Source organism: Gopherus evgoodei, chromosome 1 (genome assembly GCF_007399415.2).
Source record: "Gopherus evgoodei ecotype Sinaloan lineage chromosome 1, rGopEvg1_v1.p, whole genome shotgun sequence".
In the NCBI taxonomy this organism is placed as follows: Eukaryota; Metazoa; Chordata; order Testudines; family Testudinidae; genus Gopherus; species Gopherus evgoodei.
This window is the reverse complement of record NC_044322.1, coordinates 129,336,835-129,354,646: the sequence shown is the minus strand read 5'-3', so window position 1 is coordinate 129,354,646 and position 17,812 is coordinate 129,336,835.

The following is a 17,812-nucleotide window of genomic DNA, read 5'->3' as shown; positions in this document are numbered from 1 at the left end:
TCTGGTGAGCCCCGAAAGCCAAATTATTCTTTTCAAGGCAGAGGGTAATTGAGATCAGATATTCTAGCACAGTCCTCCAGTGCTGGGTTTCTATATTAATAATGAACAGGTTTTCTGGGTCTATGCATTTATTCAGATTGAACCTGGACTCAGCCTCCATCCATTTGGAGTAGATCATAAGATGGACAGGTGACTTTTAATGCCCAGTAAGTTATCCCAGTAATTGTACCCATAAGCTCAAGCAACAATTTGGCATTTTTGTCATGTATTTGGCAACAAAACCAGAATACTTTGTTGATTGATTTTGAGTAAACTAGCCAATGGTGATTTAGTTTCTCACCATTCTTGAGCACTCTTTTGCAGTGCGACTTTGAGAAGGGTCATTCAAAATTGTATGATCAATATTGGTAGAGTTTAGAATCGCCAGCTATAAAGCAAGATTTGACAGCACACCACAAAGTAATCAGTTTTTCTCACAGCTATTTTTGTCATCATGCAAGGTTGATTTTTTTTTTATCATTTCTTTCCTCTTCATGTGAGCCACATTCTTCATCATCAATCTCTTTTACGCTGCCAGGAAAACTAGATGATTCTCCATCACTTTCCTCACATTTCCATTCCTTATCTTCAGGAAAATTTTCTAATTACTTAGTAACAGGATTTCCATCATTTAAGCTTCTCTCCTCAGTTTCTTCCATACAGGGACTATCATTACTTCCTAAGGCACAGGTTCCCAATCTGTAGGGCATTCCCCCCAGTGAGGCACCAAAGAATGTTTGAGGGAAGAGCTGGGGGCTGGGAGGGAGCGCACCCTGCTCCACTCCTGGCATCATCTGCCAGCACTGTGCCCGGGACTCCGGCTACTGTCTCTGCATCTGCCCTGCGCCACAGGTTCCATGCCCACCCCAAGCTGTGGCCGCAGCCTCGACCCCATTACTTCCATCCAGGACCCTACTCCCTGAGCCATGGCCCTGGCTGCATAAATAGGAGTTCAACAGATATCTCTGACATCTAATTAAATATGCCCTTTATTAGTTGCTACTTACACTCTTCGAATCTTAAAACACAAGTACACTTTCAGAATTACACAATAAAACAAGATTCACAATATCCCAGTTGGGCTTTCACTTCACTTTGCTCTTATATTTCACCAACTGACTGTGACACCTTGCCCCTTATATACCCATGAGGGCATGGGTCACAATGTTCTAGAACAGGGGTCAGCAACCTCTGGCATGCAGTTTGCCAGGGGAAGCACCCTGGTGGGCTGGGCCAGTTTGTTTACCTGCTGCGTTGGCAGGTTCAGCTGATCGCAGCTTCCACTGGCCGCGGTTCACCATCCCAGACCAATGGGGGTGGCGGGAAGCCACAGCCAGCACATCCCTCACCCCACAGCAATTCCCGCCGCCCACATTGGCCTGGGATGGCGAACCACAGCCAGTGGGAGCCATGATCAACCAAACCTGCCGACGCGGTAGGTAAACAAACTGGCCCAGCCCACCAGGGTGCTTCCCCTGGCAAGCTGCATGCCAGAGGTTGCCGACCCCTGATCTATACATTTTCTCCCAGTATCTAGGTCAACAATCCTCCTATACTGAAAAGAGTAAGAAGGAAAGAACTAATCAGATCAAATCTGTGAAATGAAAATTCTCCATGAAATCAACCGTAAGCATTTACTGCCAGAGTAGATAGCCCTGGTATGCTTTAATTAAGGTTCACGAAGCTCAAATATTTGTACTGGAAAATCCCCATTTAACTTGTCAAATGGATGTGTGTTTATGACTAGTGAGGAATGGGAAGGACAGTTTAGTGGAATGAGAAAATAGTCTCCATGAATCATCTGTGAAATTTTGACTAGAATTAATCCTACATGATCCAAAGTAAACTGCTAGGGAATCATTACCCAGTGTCATTTTTGCTAATAATCTTATCCAAATAGTTTGTGTGCATGTTTTATGGGGAAGAAGGGAGAGAGGGAAGTATATTCTGCTATCTAATGAGACCATCCATAATTCTTAAAGAGAGAAAATGAGAAGGTGCTGAGGGTATCATTTGTTGGGCTCAATAGAAAAGGCATCTGTTATCAGGTAATTCTGAAACATAAATTTTAACTTGAGAGTCACTGTGCCAGGGGGACTTCTCATGCTACATAGTTAAGATATGTCTTTGAAGCTGATGAGGGCAAATATTTCCTTGAAGGAAATTTACAAATTACTCAGTGTCTTTCACAGAAGCAGCATAATCTGAAGAATATAGGTCAATAATGAAGGCTGTGTAAGTATTTCAGAAATATCCTAAGGTTGTCTGAAAATAATTCTTCTGGTCTCCTATGTTAGGTTTGATCCCCAATGGTTTTGCCCTTCACTCTTGTTGGATTACAGTTAAGTTTACCCTTGTGGAGTGAGCCAGCAAAAAGCCTATGCTCTACTTAAATTCCACCTGTGCTCTTAAATAAGTCATATGTCTTGTGCTGGCCAAATGCACTGGAGTGGATTTCACTATGAGAGAACTAATCCAATTGCTATATACAATAAATCCTTGCATTTTTGGATTTAAAAGAAGAGGAAAAATGCTGATTTTTCTCTTTTGTATCTCTACAATAAAACTAGTCTTTATCTCATGTTTTCATCCCATTAAAATAGCTTAAATCTCATCCACTACCCAGTTTTTTCTCAAGGCTCCACGTTTGTCTCCAAACAAGAGCATAAGTCCAGCAGATTGGCTGAGACCTTCAAAGCCTCTTTAAAACGATTGGACACAGTAAATACATTATGGCCATATTTATATTTCCCTGTTACACAGTCAGGAAATAGCTTTTTGTAGACTGAAAGGCTATATTGTTACTGTTCTTCTTCATCTAGTGGGCAAAAAGTTCATCTTCAGCAGACAACAAGTTAAGAATCCAGTGCTTAACTTGTCCAGAACCCTTCAGTATAGAGGAGAAAATAGAAACAGCAAAGTGTGATCTAAATCACCCAATACAAAGTGAAAAGGTTAAGAATTAGAAAAGGTCTCTAACTTGCTGCAAAATCTAATAGGATAAAGGAAAATCCCTTTTCTGTGGATCAAATTCAAGCCTGATATATAACTGCCATCGCAACAATGAGAGGGGCCCAAACTTTCCTGGATGCAAAGTTCCTTGAATAGTGGCTGTCATTTTAAAAGGGTGACTGTCCCCTTTAAGAGTTAGTAGGACCAGTGCACCAGTGACTAGTTAGCTGTTTCCAATTAAGTTTAAAAGATGACATGTGGGCCCAGAGGGGTGGGAGACCTGAAGAGTCAAAAGAGCTGTGAGAAGCAAGAGTAACCCGAGTTTCCTGGGAGGAGAGGCAGTGTGAACTTGCTGGGGAAAAAAAGCTTTCAGAGAGAAAGCCTTGGGTGATGATGATCAGTGAACAGAGCATGGAGGATTCCTGCAGGAAGGACTGAGAGGTAAAGGAGAAGTTCCCCTGAGAAGTGTAGCCAAGGGTGAACTGAAGAACTGGTTTTACTAATTTGGCCTATTCTGGGAAAATAAAACTGCGGAAAGAGACTCTGGGTTTGGTAGTGGGTTCTGTGTGATCTGACGAGACAGCTTGTGATGGGTTCCCCCTGGGGTGCCACTTGGAAATGGGGTACCACTGAGCCCTGTGACCCACCAGCCTTGGTTCCCTTTCATGTTGTACTACTGTGACAAGCTGAAAAGCCCTCCAGCGTACACTTTCACCAGTATTCAAAGAGGTAGGGACACACCTAGCTGCAGTCACATGCAGGCTCTCTAACCACCAGCTTCCCAGGCTAGGACCCCACAGCAGTACCATCCTGCCCTGGTGAAATCTGGACAGTATGTGGTTTTCATACCTGATCCACCTCTCCCTCAATGTAGAGAGGACCGTGCACATTGTGGTAACCAAGCTGAGATTTTCCCCAGACACCTTAGTCAAATACACACTGCTTCGGATTAAAATATACAATACATTTATTAACTACAAAAAGATATATTATAAGTGATTATAAGTGATAGCAAACAGATCAAAGTAGATTATCTAGTAAATAAATGAAAATGCAAGTTGAGTGTAATATTCTAGATAGGTAGGATATGAATTTGCAAATTCTCACCCTGAGTGATAAACAGGCTTGCAGATTCTTAAGGCACAAGCTGCCTTTGCTTTGCAGCTTGGGTTTCCCAGGTTTTCATACACAGGCTATATATCCCTTTAGCCTGGGACCATCACTTCCCTCAGTTCCGTCTTTATTCCTCAGGTGTTGTAGTAAGAGTGAGATCCCACTATGATATCATTTTCCCCTTTTATATCTTCTTCCCACTTGCTGGAAAGCTCTTTTGCTGTGACCTGGGTCAAACAGTGCCCATTGTTTAGAGCTATCTCTGAGAGCTTTCTATTGTACATTGTTCCTGGAGTCAACCTTGTGCTTGTGTGCATTTCCTCAATAAGTCATTAACATTGTTTGGCCTTTTTAATGTTGTACCTGAAAAGCTGCTTGTGGATGTTTTCAATCTCACAACATGTTTCAGTAACACATACCTAGCTAAACTTCATAACTTCACACACAATGATGGCATATACAATCCAGTGAGATATTAATGTCTTGCAGATAAAAACTTTTAGAAGGATACCTCACAAGGCATAATTTCTGCAAAACATATCCTAATTATATAACAGTCATAAATAAGGGGTACAAGAATGTCATGCTGCTAATCTGCCAAGATGCAAAATTTAGCTGAAAAACATGCTTACACAAATTATTGAATTGTAATTTGTGTGGGGAAAAATCTGCATACCAGAAGGAAATTATTCTTTTGAAAATGAACCGAGTACATCTTAATATTAGCCTTGTTTCCTGTTTGCCCAAGTGATTATCCAGTACTTGGGGTCCTGCTAGATTGTTTCTGTTAGGATGAGAAACTGATTATATGAGATGGGTATTTCTTTTGTGGAACTTGCTTATTTAGAAAGAATGTACACAAACACTTCTTTCTCTGAACACAGAAGGAACAAACAACAGGAGGCAGTTTACTTGTTTAGAAATCCATGCATGCTTTCCAGCCAGTCCTGTGCCCCAAATAGTTCTGTCTCTGCTCCCTCTCAGAATGTGCTTCTCTGGTGTTCTTCTGGCTTTCTGCTTCTAACACACACATGTCACTCCAATCAATTAATGCCTGAGCCCCTGTGTTAGCCATCCATCCCAGGAAGCTTATTTTCTCAGAGAGAGTTTCTTTTCAGAACTTCCCAGGAGGCCCAGTGTCGTGGGTGATGGCTTCTTTTGTTTCATTTATCTTACTCCTCAAAGCAACTGAATTGCTTCTTCCATTTAGCCTGAATGGAGGGTGGTAAACATGCTACTCAGCTTTTATGGGATCTGTGTTTGCCTATAGATCAAAGACACACTTGCTAGAAGTCTTGTGACATCATCCAGTGTAACAGTATAAACAAATCCTCCTGCCCCCTTGAAAAATCTCAACTGTTCTAAATGTGCCCTTGGGGACCAATGCCTTGGAATGATCAGGAACTATGCAAAAGAACTACCATCAGCTTTGATGCTTAAAATTGTGAACATCAAAAAAACTTGTTCCAGCCATAAGACTAATGTGTCTGCAAAGTGATTTCAGAGAAGCTGCTTTGAATGTCTTGTCACTTTAAAGGTTTGGATTTAAATGGGTCATTAATTCTGAGGAAAAATTATATTAATTTTAGACATTTGGCCTATTAGTATGAAAAAAAAAGATTGCTAGGTGCCCCCTAATTTGTCCTGCCACATAGATTATATCCATAGATTATATTTAATGAAGTGTGATGTTCTACTGTCATGTATGGATGTACTCATAAAGACCTTGATTCAGGAAAGAAAAATTTAAGCATGTGTTCAAGCTTGGAATCAGCCCATTGAAGCATTTCTCTGAGTGCTTCTTTCACCCTTCCTTTCCTTTTCATTATTTTTTAACTTTCTCCCACACCATCATCATTCCTGCATTGTGGTGATCACTCTGTGACACCTTATACCTCATATTTACCACTTTTATATGGTTATGATACATTTTGTACAAAGTATGCTTTGTGAGGTCATTTGCAAACTCATGATCTGCTGAATATTATTATCCTGTTAAAATGTGTGAAACATCACTGCTTGTAAAATTATGAGTAATTCTGGGTAATGCTCACAAGCCATTTTCTCAGAGAAAAAAGGCATACAAGCATGCCAGCAATGTGCTAAAGGGCCATTACCTATTTACCTGGCCATCCACCACCAGGGGAGAAGGTATAAACAAGAAATTTACATTTCATCCCAGAGATTGTTTGAATTTCATGTTCATGGAGAACTGGTTGTCCACACCCCAGTGTGAGGGAGGGGTAATCCTCAAATAGAAGAGGAGAACATAAAAATGAGAGACTGTGACCTCTACATGACTCCTCTCCTCCCGTCTCTATGCTCATGACATCAGTGTACTGTTACAGATCATGGTGAGGGAGACATTTTGCTTTTAAGTTCATTTAGTTCATTTTAAGCTCATAGGAAGTCCATCGTTCCAACACTGGATAATGATTATGCACCGGCTTTGTTATTCTAAATAGAGATTCCCAAACACTTCATTCCAAACACACTGGTTTAGATAAAACAATAAACAAGTTTATTAACTAGAGAAAAATAGATGTTAAGTCACTACAAAATGATATGACATTAAAGTCAGAATTGGTTACAAAAGAAATAAAAAGAGAAAACCACAAGCTGATACCTAAATGAACTTAAAACCAAAATGTCTCCCTCACCATGATCTGTAACAGTTCACAGGCTGGATTTCTTTGTAGCCAGGGACCACTCGCTCCCCCAGTTCAATGTTTTTCAGGTATTCATTGATGTCATGAGCATAGAGATGGGAGGAGAGGAGCAATGTGGAGGTCACAGTCTCTTATTTTTATGCTCTCCTCTTCTATTTGAGGATTACCCCTCCCTCCCACTGGGGTGTAGACAACCAGTTCTCCATGAACATGAAATTCAAACAATCTCTGGGATGAAATGTAAATTTCTTGTTTATACCTTCTCCCCTGGTGGTGGATGGCCAGGTAAGTAGGTAATGGCCCTTTAGCACATTGCTGGCATGCTTGTATGTCTTTTTTCTCAGAGACAATGGCTTGTGAGCATTACCCAGAATTACTCAGAATTTTACAGCAGTGATGTGGTTTTCTCTTTTTATTTCTTTTGTAACCAATTCTGACTTTAATGTCATATCACTTTCTAGTGACTTAACATCTATCTTTCTCTAGTTAATAAACTTATTTATTGTTTTATCTAAATCAGTGTGTTTGGAATGAAGTGTTTTGGAATCTCTATTTAGAATGATAAAACCAGTGCATAATCATTATCCAGTGTTGGAATGATGGACTTCCTATGAGCTTACACTGTCCAGGAGAAAACTGGGCAGTGCAAGATGTACATTTCTGGGAAACAAGGCTGTGACTAAGGATTTTCAGGTATTTCCTTCTATATAGTTCATGAGTGGCCTGGAGAACATTCATATATTTAGCTAACAGTGAACTCACATGATGAAGTCTGCATGTGCAGACCAGAGTGGCTGTTCTGGCAGCAAGGCAGTGTAAAAGGCATCTAGAGAGTTCAGGGGACACCATGTTCTACAGTCCAGATTGTACACTGGATAATGTCACATACTCTGTCCTGCAAGTCTGTCAGTTCCACTCTGACTATTAGCCACATGAGGTCACTCAAGAGCAATGTCAAATGGTGTTACATTAACTTGGATGGAATATATGGGTCCAAAGGTGTTGACGGGACCCAGTCACTGTCCAACTGTCATAAACAGATAGCTAAGGGTTAATGTTTCTTTCACCTGGAGCACCTGACCAGAGGACCAATCAGGAAACCGGATTTTTTCAACTTTGGGTGGAGGGAATTGTGTGTCTGGGGTCTTTGTTTTCTGGCTGCCTGGTTTCTCTGAGCTTTGGAGAAGTAGTTCTGTTTTCTAATCTTCTGTTTCTAAGTGTAAGGACAAAGAGATCAGATAGTAAGTTATATGGTTTCTTTTCTTTGGTATTTGCATGAATATAAGTGCTGGAGTGCTTTGATTTGTATTCTTTTTGAATAAGGCTGTTTATTCAATATTCTTTTAAGAAATTGCCCTGTATTGTATCATCTTAATACAGAGAGACCATTTGTATTTTTTCTTTCTTTTTATATAAAGCTTTCTTTTAAGACCTGTTGGAGTTTTTCTTTACTTCAGGGAAATTGAGTCTGTACTCACCAGGGAATTGGTGGGGAGGAAGAAATCAGGGGAGATCTGTGTGTGTTGAAGTGGCTAGCCTGATTTTGCATTCCCTCTGAGGGAATAGGAAAGTCCTTTTTGTTCCAGGACCGGGAACGGAGAGGGGGAGTCACTCTGTTTGGATTCACAGAGCTTGTGTCTGTGTATCTCTCCAGAAGCACCTGGAGGGGGGGGGAGGGAAAAAGGATTATTTCCCTTTGTTGTGAGACTCAAGGGATTTGGGTCTTGGGGTCCCCAGGGAAGGTTTTTCAGTGGGACCAGAGTGCCCCAAAACACTCTAATTTTTTGGGTGGTGGCAGCAGGTACCAGGTCCAAGCTGGTGACTAAGCTTGGAGGTTTTCATGCTAACCCCCATATTTTGGACGCTAAGGTCCAAATCTGGGAATAAGGTTATGATATGGTGTAGCAGTGGGTGGGATCTAGACAGAATCCAGAAGCCAGTAGGAAGATTATATTTTTCTTTTCTCTGATAAGGGCTTTTTAGCAGAGAGAAACAGTTTGGTTTTAAAAGGGAACCAGAGAGAATTTTTTTTTCTGCTCTCTCTGGCAGTTTGTGGCTTGCATGTTAAGCAAGAAGTCGTTAAGGGCTATCACGAGTCTTTTGTCACACAATAGCACTCCCATTGAGAGTCATACCAGCACTATATAAATGCAAATAAAGTGGTTTTTCAGGTTTACTTAACATTGAAGATTAGCTAAAGGCACTGTTGCTAGGCAGACTTCAGGAGGCAACAGAGCCAGCAGTTCAGAAGAGAAACACCGGAGGGCACCCCAACACAAGAAAACAGGAACCATGTCTACCAAGACAAAAATGGAGGCTGAAGAGCACTTCAAAGAAGCTGAACACAGGCGAGAGATGGAAAAACACAAACAGGAACTAGAAATAAAACAAAAAGAGATGGAGATGAAAGAAAGAGAAGAACAAATCAAAGAGGCAGCACACAAAAGAAAACTAGAAGAAGAAGAGGTGGCCCACCGAAGGAAACAAGCAGAAGAAGAGTTGGCCCACAAAAGGAAGCACGAAGAAGAAGAGGCAGCCCACAGAAGACAGATAGAACTCCAGAGGGAAGCCCACCAACAGGCCATGGAATTAGAAAAGACTAAGCAACACACTCCAGCCAAGCCTAACAACCCATCACCCATTATTGCTCCACAGCACAGGAAATTTCCCACCTACAAGGCAGGTGATGACACCGAGGCCTTCTTGGAAAATTTTGAAAGAGCCTGTCTTGGGTACAGCATCCCCGAAGAGCAGTACATGGTAGAATTAAGGCCACAACTCAGTGGACCTTTAGCAGAGGTGGCAGCTGAAATGCCTAAGCAGCAAATGAATGACTATAAACTTTTTCAAACCAAGGCCAGATACAGAATGGGGATAACCCCAGATCATGCCCGTCGGCGTTTCAGAACCCAAAAGTGGAAACCAGAGGTGTCATTTCCCAAACACGCCTACTACATTGCAAAAAACTATGAGGCCTGGATAACAGGAAACAACATTCAAACCTTGGAAGAACTGAACCTCCTCATACAAATGGAGCAGTTCTTGGATGGTGTTCCTGAAGACATCACACGGTACATACAAGATGGAAATCCCAAAGATATCGCTGAGGCGGGGGAGATTGGAGCCAAATGGATGGAACTGGCAGAAAGCAAGAAAGCTACTGTCAAGGGGAACGATTACCACAGGGGGCACACAGACCATAAACCCTACAACCGAGGACAGCCAAAGACCCCACATACCACCCAAGTAAAGCCACAGATACCCTACCCTTCAACCTCACCAGTCTCCAGTAACTCACCTCGGCCCAGTGACCCATCAGATGGAAGATGCTTTAAGTGTAATGAACTGGGACATATCAAGGCCAACTGTCCCAAGAACACCATGCGAGTGCAATTCATTACACCACCATCACACCAAAGATCCCCAGGCCCGGATGCCTCTCAAATACCCTTGGAGCGAAGGGAAAATTTGAGAGTGGGCGGAAAGAAGGTTACTGCGTGGAGAGACACGGGGGCACAAGTGTCAGCTATCCACCAATCCTTCGTTGACCCCAAATTCATCAACCCAAAGGCCAAAGTTACAATTTACCCCTTCATGTCACAAGCTGTAGACTTGCCTACAGCTCAACTGCCTGTCCAGTACAAAGGCTGGTCAGGAATGTGGACTTTTGCAGTCTATGACAATTATCCTATCCCCATGCTACTGGGGGAAGACTTGGCCAACCAGGTGAGGCGGGCCAAGAGAGTGGGAATGGTTACACGTAGCCAAACCAGGCAAGCTTCCAGACCAATTCCTGTTCCTGAGCCGTCCACAGATGCCCCGTCTGTGATACCAGAGACCCAGACAGAGGTAGTGGATCCGGATTCCATGCCTACCACTGAAACAGCCACAGCATCTCCAGTCCCAGGCCCGGAACTGGAACAGCAACCAGCACCAGCAAGTGCAACCACATCTTCAAACTCAAAGCCAGAGGACGACAGCGAGCCAAAACTGGCAGAAGCAACAGACAGCCATACCCAAAAGGCTCAGCCAGAGCCTGAAATAACCTCAGGTGCACCAGCGGAGAGCGGTTCACCAGCAACGGAAACAACCCCATCAGCTACATCTCTTCCAGAGGGACCAAGCCCAAGTCCACAGTCTGAGGAAGAACTGGTGACCCCAGCCTCAAGGGAACAGTTCCAGGCTGAGCAGGAAGCAGATGACAGCCTTCAGAAAGCGTGGGCGGCGGCACGGAGCACCCCACCGCCTCTCAGCTCTTCTAATCGATCCCGGTTTGTTATAGACCAAGGACTTTTATACAAGGAAATTCTTTCTGGTGGACACCGGGAAGAATGGCAGCCGCAAAAACAGTTGGTGGTTCCAACTAAGTACCGGGGGAAGCTCTTAAGCTTAGCCCATGATCATCCCAGTGGCCATGCTGGGGTCAACAGAACCAAGGACCGGTTGGGGAAGTCCTTCCACTGGGAGGGGATGGGCAAGGATATTGCCAAGTATGTCCGGTCTTGTGAGGTATGCCAAAGAGTGGGTAAGCCTCAAGACCAGGTCAAGGCCCCTCTCCAGCCACTCACCATAATTGAGGTCCCATTTCAGCGAGTAGCTGTGGATATTCTGGGCCCTTTCCCAGAAAAGACGCCCAGAGGAAAGCAGTACGTACTGACTTTAGTGGACTTTGCAACCCGATGGCCAGAAGCAGTAGCTCTAGGCAACACCAGGGCTAACACTGTGTGCCTGGCCCTAACAGACATCTTTGCCAGGGTAGGTTGGCCCTCCGACATCCTTACAGATTCAGGGTTTAATTTCCTGGCAGGCACCATGGAAAAACTGTGGGAAACTCATGGGGTGAATCACTTGGTTGCCACCCCGTACCACCATCAAACCAATGGCCTGGTGGAAAAGTTCAATGGAACTTTGGGGGCCATGATACAAAAATTCATCAACGAATTCTCCAATAATTGGGACCTAGTGTTGCAGCAGTTGCTGTTTGCCTACAGGGCTGTACCACATCCCAGTTTAGGGTTTTCACCATTTGAACTTGTGTATGGTCACGAGGTTAAGGGGCCATTACAGTTGGTGAAGCAGCAATGGGAGGGGTTTATGCCTTCTCCAGGAACTAACATTCTGGACTTTGTAAGCAACCTACAAAGCACCCTCCAACACTCTTTAGCCCTTGCTAGAGAGAACCTAAAGGATGCTCAGGAAGAGCAAAAGGCCTGGTATGACAGACATGCCAGGGAACGTTCTTTCAGGGTAGGAGACCAGGTTATGGTCTTGAAGGCGCAACAGGCCCATAAGATGGAAGCATCATGGGAAGGGCCATTCACGGTCCAAGAGCGCCTGGGAACTGTAAACTACCTCATAGCATTTCCCAATTCCTCACTAAAGCCTAATGTGTACCATGTTAATTCTCTCAAGCCTTTCTATTCCAGAGATTTACAGGTTTGTCAGTTTACAGTCCAGGGAGATGATGCTGAGTGGCCTGACGGTGTCTACTCCGACGGGAAAAAAGACGGTGGCGTGGAAGAGGTGAACCTCTCAACCACCCTGGAACGTCTGCAGCGGCAACAAATTAAGGAGCTGTGCACTAGCTTCGCCCCATTGTTCTCAGCCACCCCAGGATGGACTGAACGGGCATACCACTCCACTGATACAGGTAATGCTCACCCAATCAGAACCCCACCCTACCGGGTGTCTCCTCATGCCCAAGCTGCTATAGAACGGGAGATCCAGAACATGCTACAGATGGGTATAATCCGCTCATCTACCAGTGCATGGGCATCTCCAGTGGTTCTGGTACCCAAACCAGATGGGGAAATACGCTTTTGCGTGGACTACCGTAAGCTAAATGCGGTAACTCGTCCAGACAACTATCCAATGCCACGCACTGATGAGCTATTGGAGAAGTTGGGACGTGCCCAGTTCATCTCTACAATAGACTTAACCAAGGGGTACTGGCAAGTACCGCTAGATGAACCTGCCAAGGAGAGGTCCGCATTCGTCACCCATGCGGGGGTGTATGAATTCAATGTCCTTTCTTTCGGCCTTCGAAATGCACCCGCCACCTTCCAGAGGCTGGTAGATGGTCTACTAGCTGGACTGGGAGAATTTGCAGTTGCCTACCTCGATGATGTGGCCATTTTTTCAGACTCCTGGCCCGAACACCTACTACCCCTGGAAAAGGTCTTTCAGCGCATCAGGCAGGCAGGACTAACTGTTAAGGCCAAAAAGTGTCAAATAGGCCAAAACAGAGTGACTTACCTGGGGCACCAGGTGGGTCGAGGAACCATAAACCCCCTACAGGCCAAGGTGGATGCTATCCAAAAGTGGCCTGTCCCAAGGTCAAAGAAACAGGTCCAATCCTTCTTAGGCTTGGCCGGATACTACAGGCGATTTGTACCACACTACAGCCAAATCGCTGCCCCATTGACCGACCTGACCAAAAAGACCCAGCCAAATGCCGTTAAGTGGACTGATGAGTGTCAAAAGGCCTTTACCCAGCTTAAGGCGATGCTCATGTCTGACCCTGTGCTCAGGGCCCCGGACTTTGACAAGCCATTCCTAGTAACCACAGATGCATCTGAGCGTGGTATAGGAGCAGTGCTCATGCAGGAAGCAACAGATCACAACTTCCATCCTGTCGTGTTTCTCAGCAAGAAACTGTCTGAGAGGGAAAGTCACTGGTCAGTCAGTGAAAAGGAATGCTATGCCATTGTGTACGCCCTGGAAAAGCTACGCCCATATGTTTGGGGATGGCGGTTCAAACTACAAACTGACCATGCTGCACTAAAGTGGCTTCATACTGCCAAGGGGAACAACAAGAAACTTCTTCGTTGGAGTTTAGCTCTCCAAGATTTTGATTTTGAAATTCAACACATCACAGGAGCTTCTAACAAAGTTGCTGATGCACTCTCCCGTGAGAGTTTCCCAGAATCCAGTAGTTAAAAAGTGTTCTTAAAATGTAAAAGTCTGTTAGTTATATACTTAGTAGTATATGTAAAGGTGCATGTGTTGTATTAATCTGTTTATTTTCAAGTTCTAGAAGGAAATCGCCGCCAGTGAGCTTCCCCACTGTCTGCAATTTGGGGAGCGTGTCATAAACAGATAGCTAAGGGTTAATGTCTCTTTCACCTGGAGCACCTGACCAGAGGACCAATCAGGAAACCGGATTTTTTCAACTTTGGGTGGAGGGAATTGTGTGTCTGGGGTCTTTGTTTTCTGGCTGCCTGCTTTCTCTGAGCTTTGGAGAAGTAGTTCTGTTTTCTAATCTTCTGTTTCTAAGTGTAAGGACAAAGAGATCAGATAGTAAGTTATATGGTTTCTTTTCTTTGGTATTTGCATGAATATAAGTGCTGGAGTGCTTTGATTTGTATTCTTTTTGAATAAGGCTGTTTATTCAATATTCTTTTAAGAAATTGCCCTGTATTGTATCATCTTAATACAGAGAGACCATTTGTATTTTTTCTTTCTTTTTATATAAAGCTTTCTTTTAAGACCTGTTGGAGTTTTTCTTTACTTCAGGGAAATTGAGTCTGTACTCACCAGGGAATTGGTGGGGAGGAAGAAATCAGGGGAGATCTGTGTGGGTTGAAGTGGCTAGCCTGATTTTGCATTCCCTCTGAGGGAATAGGAAAGTCCTTTTTGTTCCAGGACCGGGAACGGAGAGGGGGAGTCACTCTGTTTGGATTCACAGAGCTTGTGTCTGTGTATCTCTCCAGAAGCACCTGGAGGGGGGGGGAGGGAAAAAGGATTATTTCCCTTTGTTGTGAGACTCAAGGGATTTGGGTCTTGGGGTCCCCAGGGAAGGTTTTTCAGTGGGACCAGAGTGCCCCAAAACACTCTAATTTTTTGGGTGGTGGCAGCAGGTACCAGGTCCAAGCTGGTGACTAAGCTTGGAGGTTTTCATGCTAACCCCCATATTTTGGACGCTAAGGTCCAAATCTGGGAATAAGTTTATGATACCAACATTAAACAGTTTTAAATAAGGTTTGGGGTTAGGCTACATTGACACTTGCAACCATATATGGGTAATTTATCTGTGTCCTGTCAGGCATGCTGTCATAAACATGCTGAGTGTTCACATACGTTGTGTTGTGCACAGGTATACACTGTGTACATAAGCTTACCTGCATCTTTACCATCCCTTGTTGGTATGCAACAAGGGTGAAACACCAGCACTCTGTGAATTAGAGGAGATGCTCTTGCTTCATGTTGTTGGAACTCTCTGTCACACATTTGGTGATAGCAGCTCCTTCTCACGTTTTCCTTTCTGCTGGAAGAAAATGGAGCTGGTTCTCCTGGTGTGATGTGGCTCTGCTCTTGCTGCTGCTTGCAAGAGAAATGTTCATGAGGTGAAGTACTTGCTCAGCTAGAAACTTGACAGAATCAGGCCAGAACTTTCAAGACAGATGAGCAAAAGGGTAAGGGACAATCCATTGTGGTCCCATGTACATATTTTGTCACTGTCAGTATTAGCACAGTGTCCTCATGGGTGGATCATTGCTTCTCATAAAGGAAAGCCAGCACTATGTGGTGGGATTACATCATTTTGGAAACTTGGAATGATGACCAGTGGCTTCAGAACTTCCAGATGAGGAAGCAAACCTTCATGGAGCTGTGTGAGGAGCATTCACCAACCTGTCAGCACCAGACCACTCATTTTCAGAAAGCCATACTGGCGCAGAAGGGGGTAGCTATTGCCCTTGGGAAGCTGGCAACACCCGGTAGCTACTGGCCAATTGCAAACCAGATCAAGTCTGGGAAATCTGCTGTCAGAGTGATGGTTGTACAAGTTTGTCTAGCAGTCAATACCACCATCTATACACAGATGATTGCTATAAGCCAAGTACCAGAAATTTGTAAGTGAATTTCAGCAGATGGGGTTTCCAAACTGGCAAGGATCACTAATGGCACCAACATCCCTATAGTGTGCCCAGGTAAAGGTGTTACTGAACATGTGTACTGAAAAAGGTCAGTGTCTACTTATTCTCCAAGGCTTAGTGGACCAAAGGAGTCAGTTCATGAACACCAACATTAGATACACACAATTCATGGGACCAGGGAGAGATTGGAATTGTACTGTGGAGGGGGACTTCATTCCCCTGAAACAATGGGATTCTGTATGGTGTTTCTGCGCCTATGATTATTATGGGGGTCCCCACATGCCTGCTGCTAACTTGGCTCATGATGCTGTACCCTGACATCAGTGACCCAGCCAAAAGGGAATTAAACTATGAATAGCTGCAGAATGGTGGCTGAATGCAAGTTTGGGCATCTGAAAGTTCATTGAGGATGCCTGTGCACCTATCTGGATCTCAATATGGCCAGTGTGGTTTGCATAATTGTGACATGCTGTGCCCTTCACACTGTATGTGAAAGAAAAGGGAAAGGCTTCCACATGGAGTGGGCACAGGACAAAACAGTTTTACAAAGCTTGTACAGCAAAGCAAAGCTTGTACCCACATACACACCAGTTCTGGTTCCCAGAAGGCAAGGGAAATCCAGGATGCCATATGCTCACACAAGTTTGAACAGCGTGAAGGAAGAATGTAACTTCTGTGACTATGCCAAGGTATGTCACCTTATGCTGATGTGCCAAGATACATCACTTGCAAAAGCTCAAGATGACATTGACACTCAATTGTGTGCTCACATACATTTGGGGTTTGATTCCCCACAGTCAATATTTACACCTATTAACTGGAGACAGTTGCATGAGAGTGCCTCCGCAAAGTTAACATCTTCGGCTGTGGATGGTTCTCCTGCAGTTCCACTGCCATCATTGTGCAATGTTTCTATTTGATGTTAAGAGTTCTGTTCAGAAATGCCTGATGGGAACACTTGGTCACTTTTAAACAACTAAAAAAAGAGCTCTGGATGGGATTGGGAAGGGCTTCAGAACACTTTTTTCTACACTGTTCTCTCTCAATTGTGATTATAGCATTTGTTGGCTATTTAGCATGACTGCATCCAAGGCTGAGAGCAGTGAAGGTTTATTGAGGGCAGAGGGCCATTTAAGCACTGCCCGTTGTTTCATGTCTTCAATGTTAATTTAATTTTGTTTCCTTCTTCTGGACAGTCAGTTAATATACAATCAAAGCCAGGAAGACATTGATGTAAATTTTTGTTGTGTTCTTAATTCTGCTGCTGGTGACAGGAACAATTGGTTCTAAGCACTGTTCATTGTCCTTATTCCCTCTGCTGCTTTAATGACATTAGGATATTTAGGGATGGGAAGGGGGAGGGGGTTGAGTGGGCACGGGAGGCTCAGAGAATTCTTTGCAGTGTTCTAGCAGCAGAGAATTAAAGAAATCAAATTCATGGGCACTGAATCTTGGGGACCTATCCCAAACCTGTAGAAAATATTGTGCGAGGAAAGAAGGGCTATACACAGGTAAACTGAACAATAACATGTATTGAAAGTGACACATGCATCATAGCCATAAACTTTAACAAAAAAAAACAACAAATAGAAACACAGTGGGTCAGATTCCCTGAGTAACAAACACATGGCATTGTCTGTGAATCTCTCTCTTTGCCCTGCCTCTCCCCATTCCCCTGACAAGAGGTGAACAGCTGTAGAAAATTGTCCTTGTGACAAATAGGGACCTCTCCAGTGCCAGGCACAAGGTGGGCTTCAGAAACTGAGTGGTTCATTGCTGCCCTCCTGCAAGCTCAGAGGGGTTCCCCTTGGAAGAGTTTCAAGTACTGGCAGGGGGTGTTATGCTGGGAATGTAGCAGGCTTCTTTCTGTCATTCAGAGGTGAGTTGAATCCTCTGCCTCAGCTATACTCTGGGTATTAGCTAGAGGAGGCAGCAGGCAGGCCCAAAATGTGTTCTGCCACCAGATGAATGACTGATTGGCTATGGTATGCATCCTGCTCCAGGAACCAATTTATCAATGTCTTCTCTTGCTGAAGAGCCCAATCCTCCCAGGCCCTGAGGAACTAAAACTATTCTTAGTTCTTTCTGTCCATGCCAATAAACGGATCTTTTATCTGTCTCTGCTGTCTCTGAGGTGCTGCTACAGCCCTCCAGATAGAATCG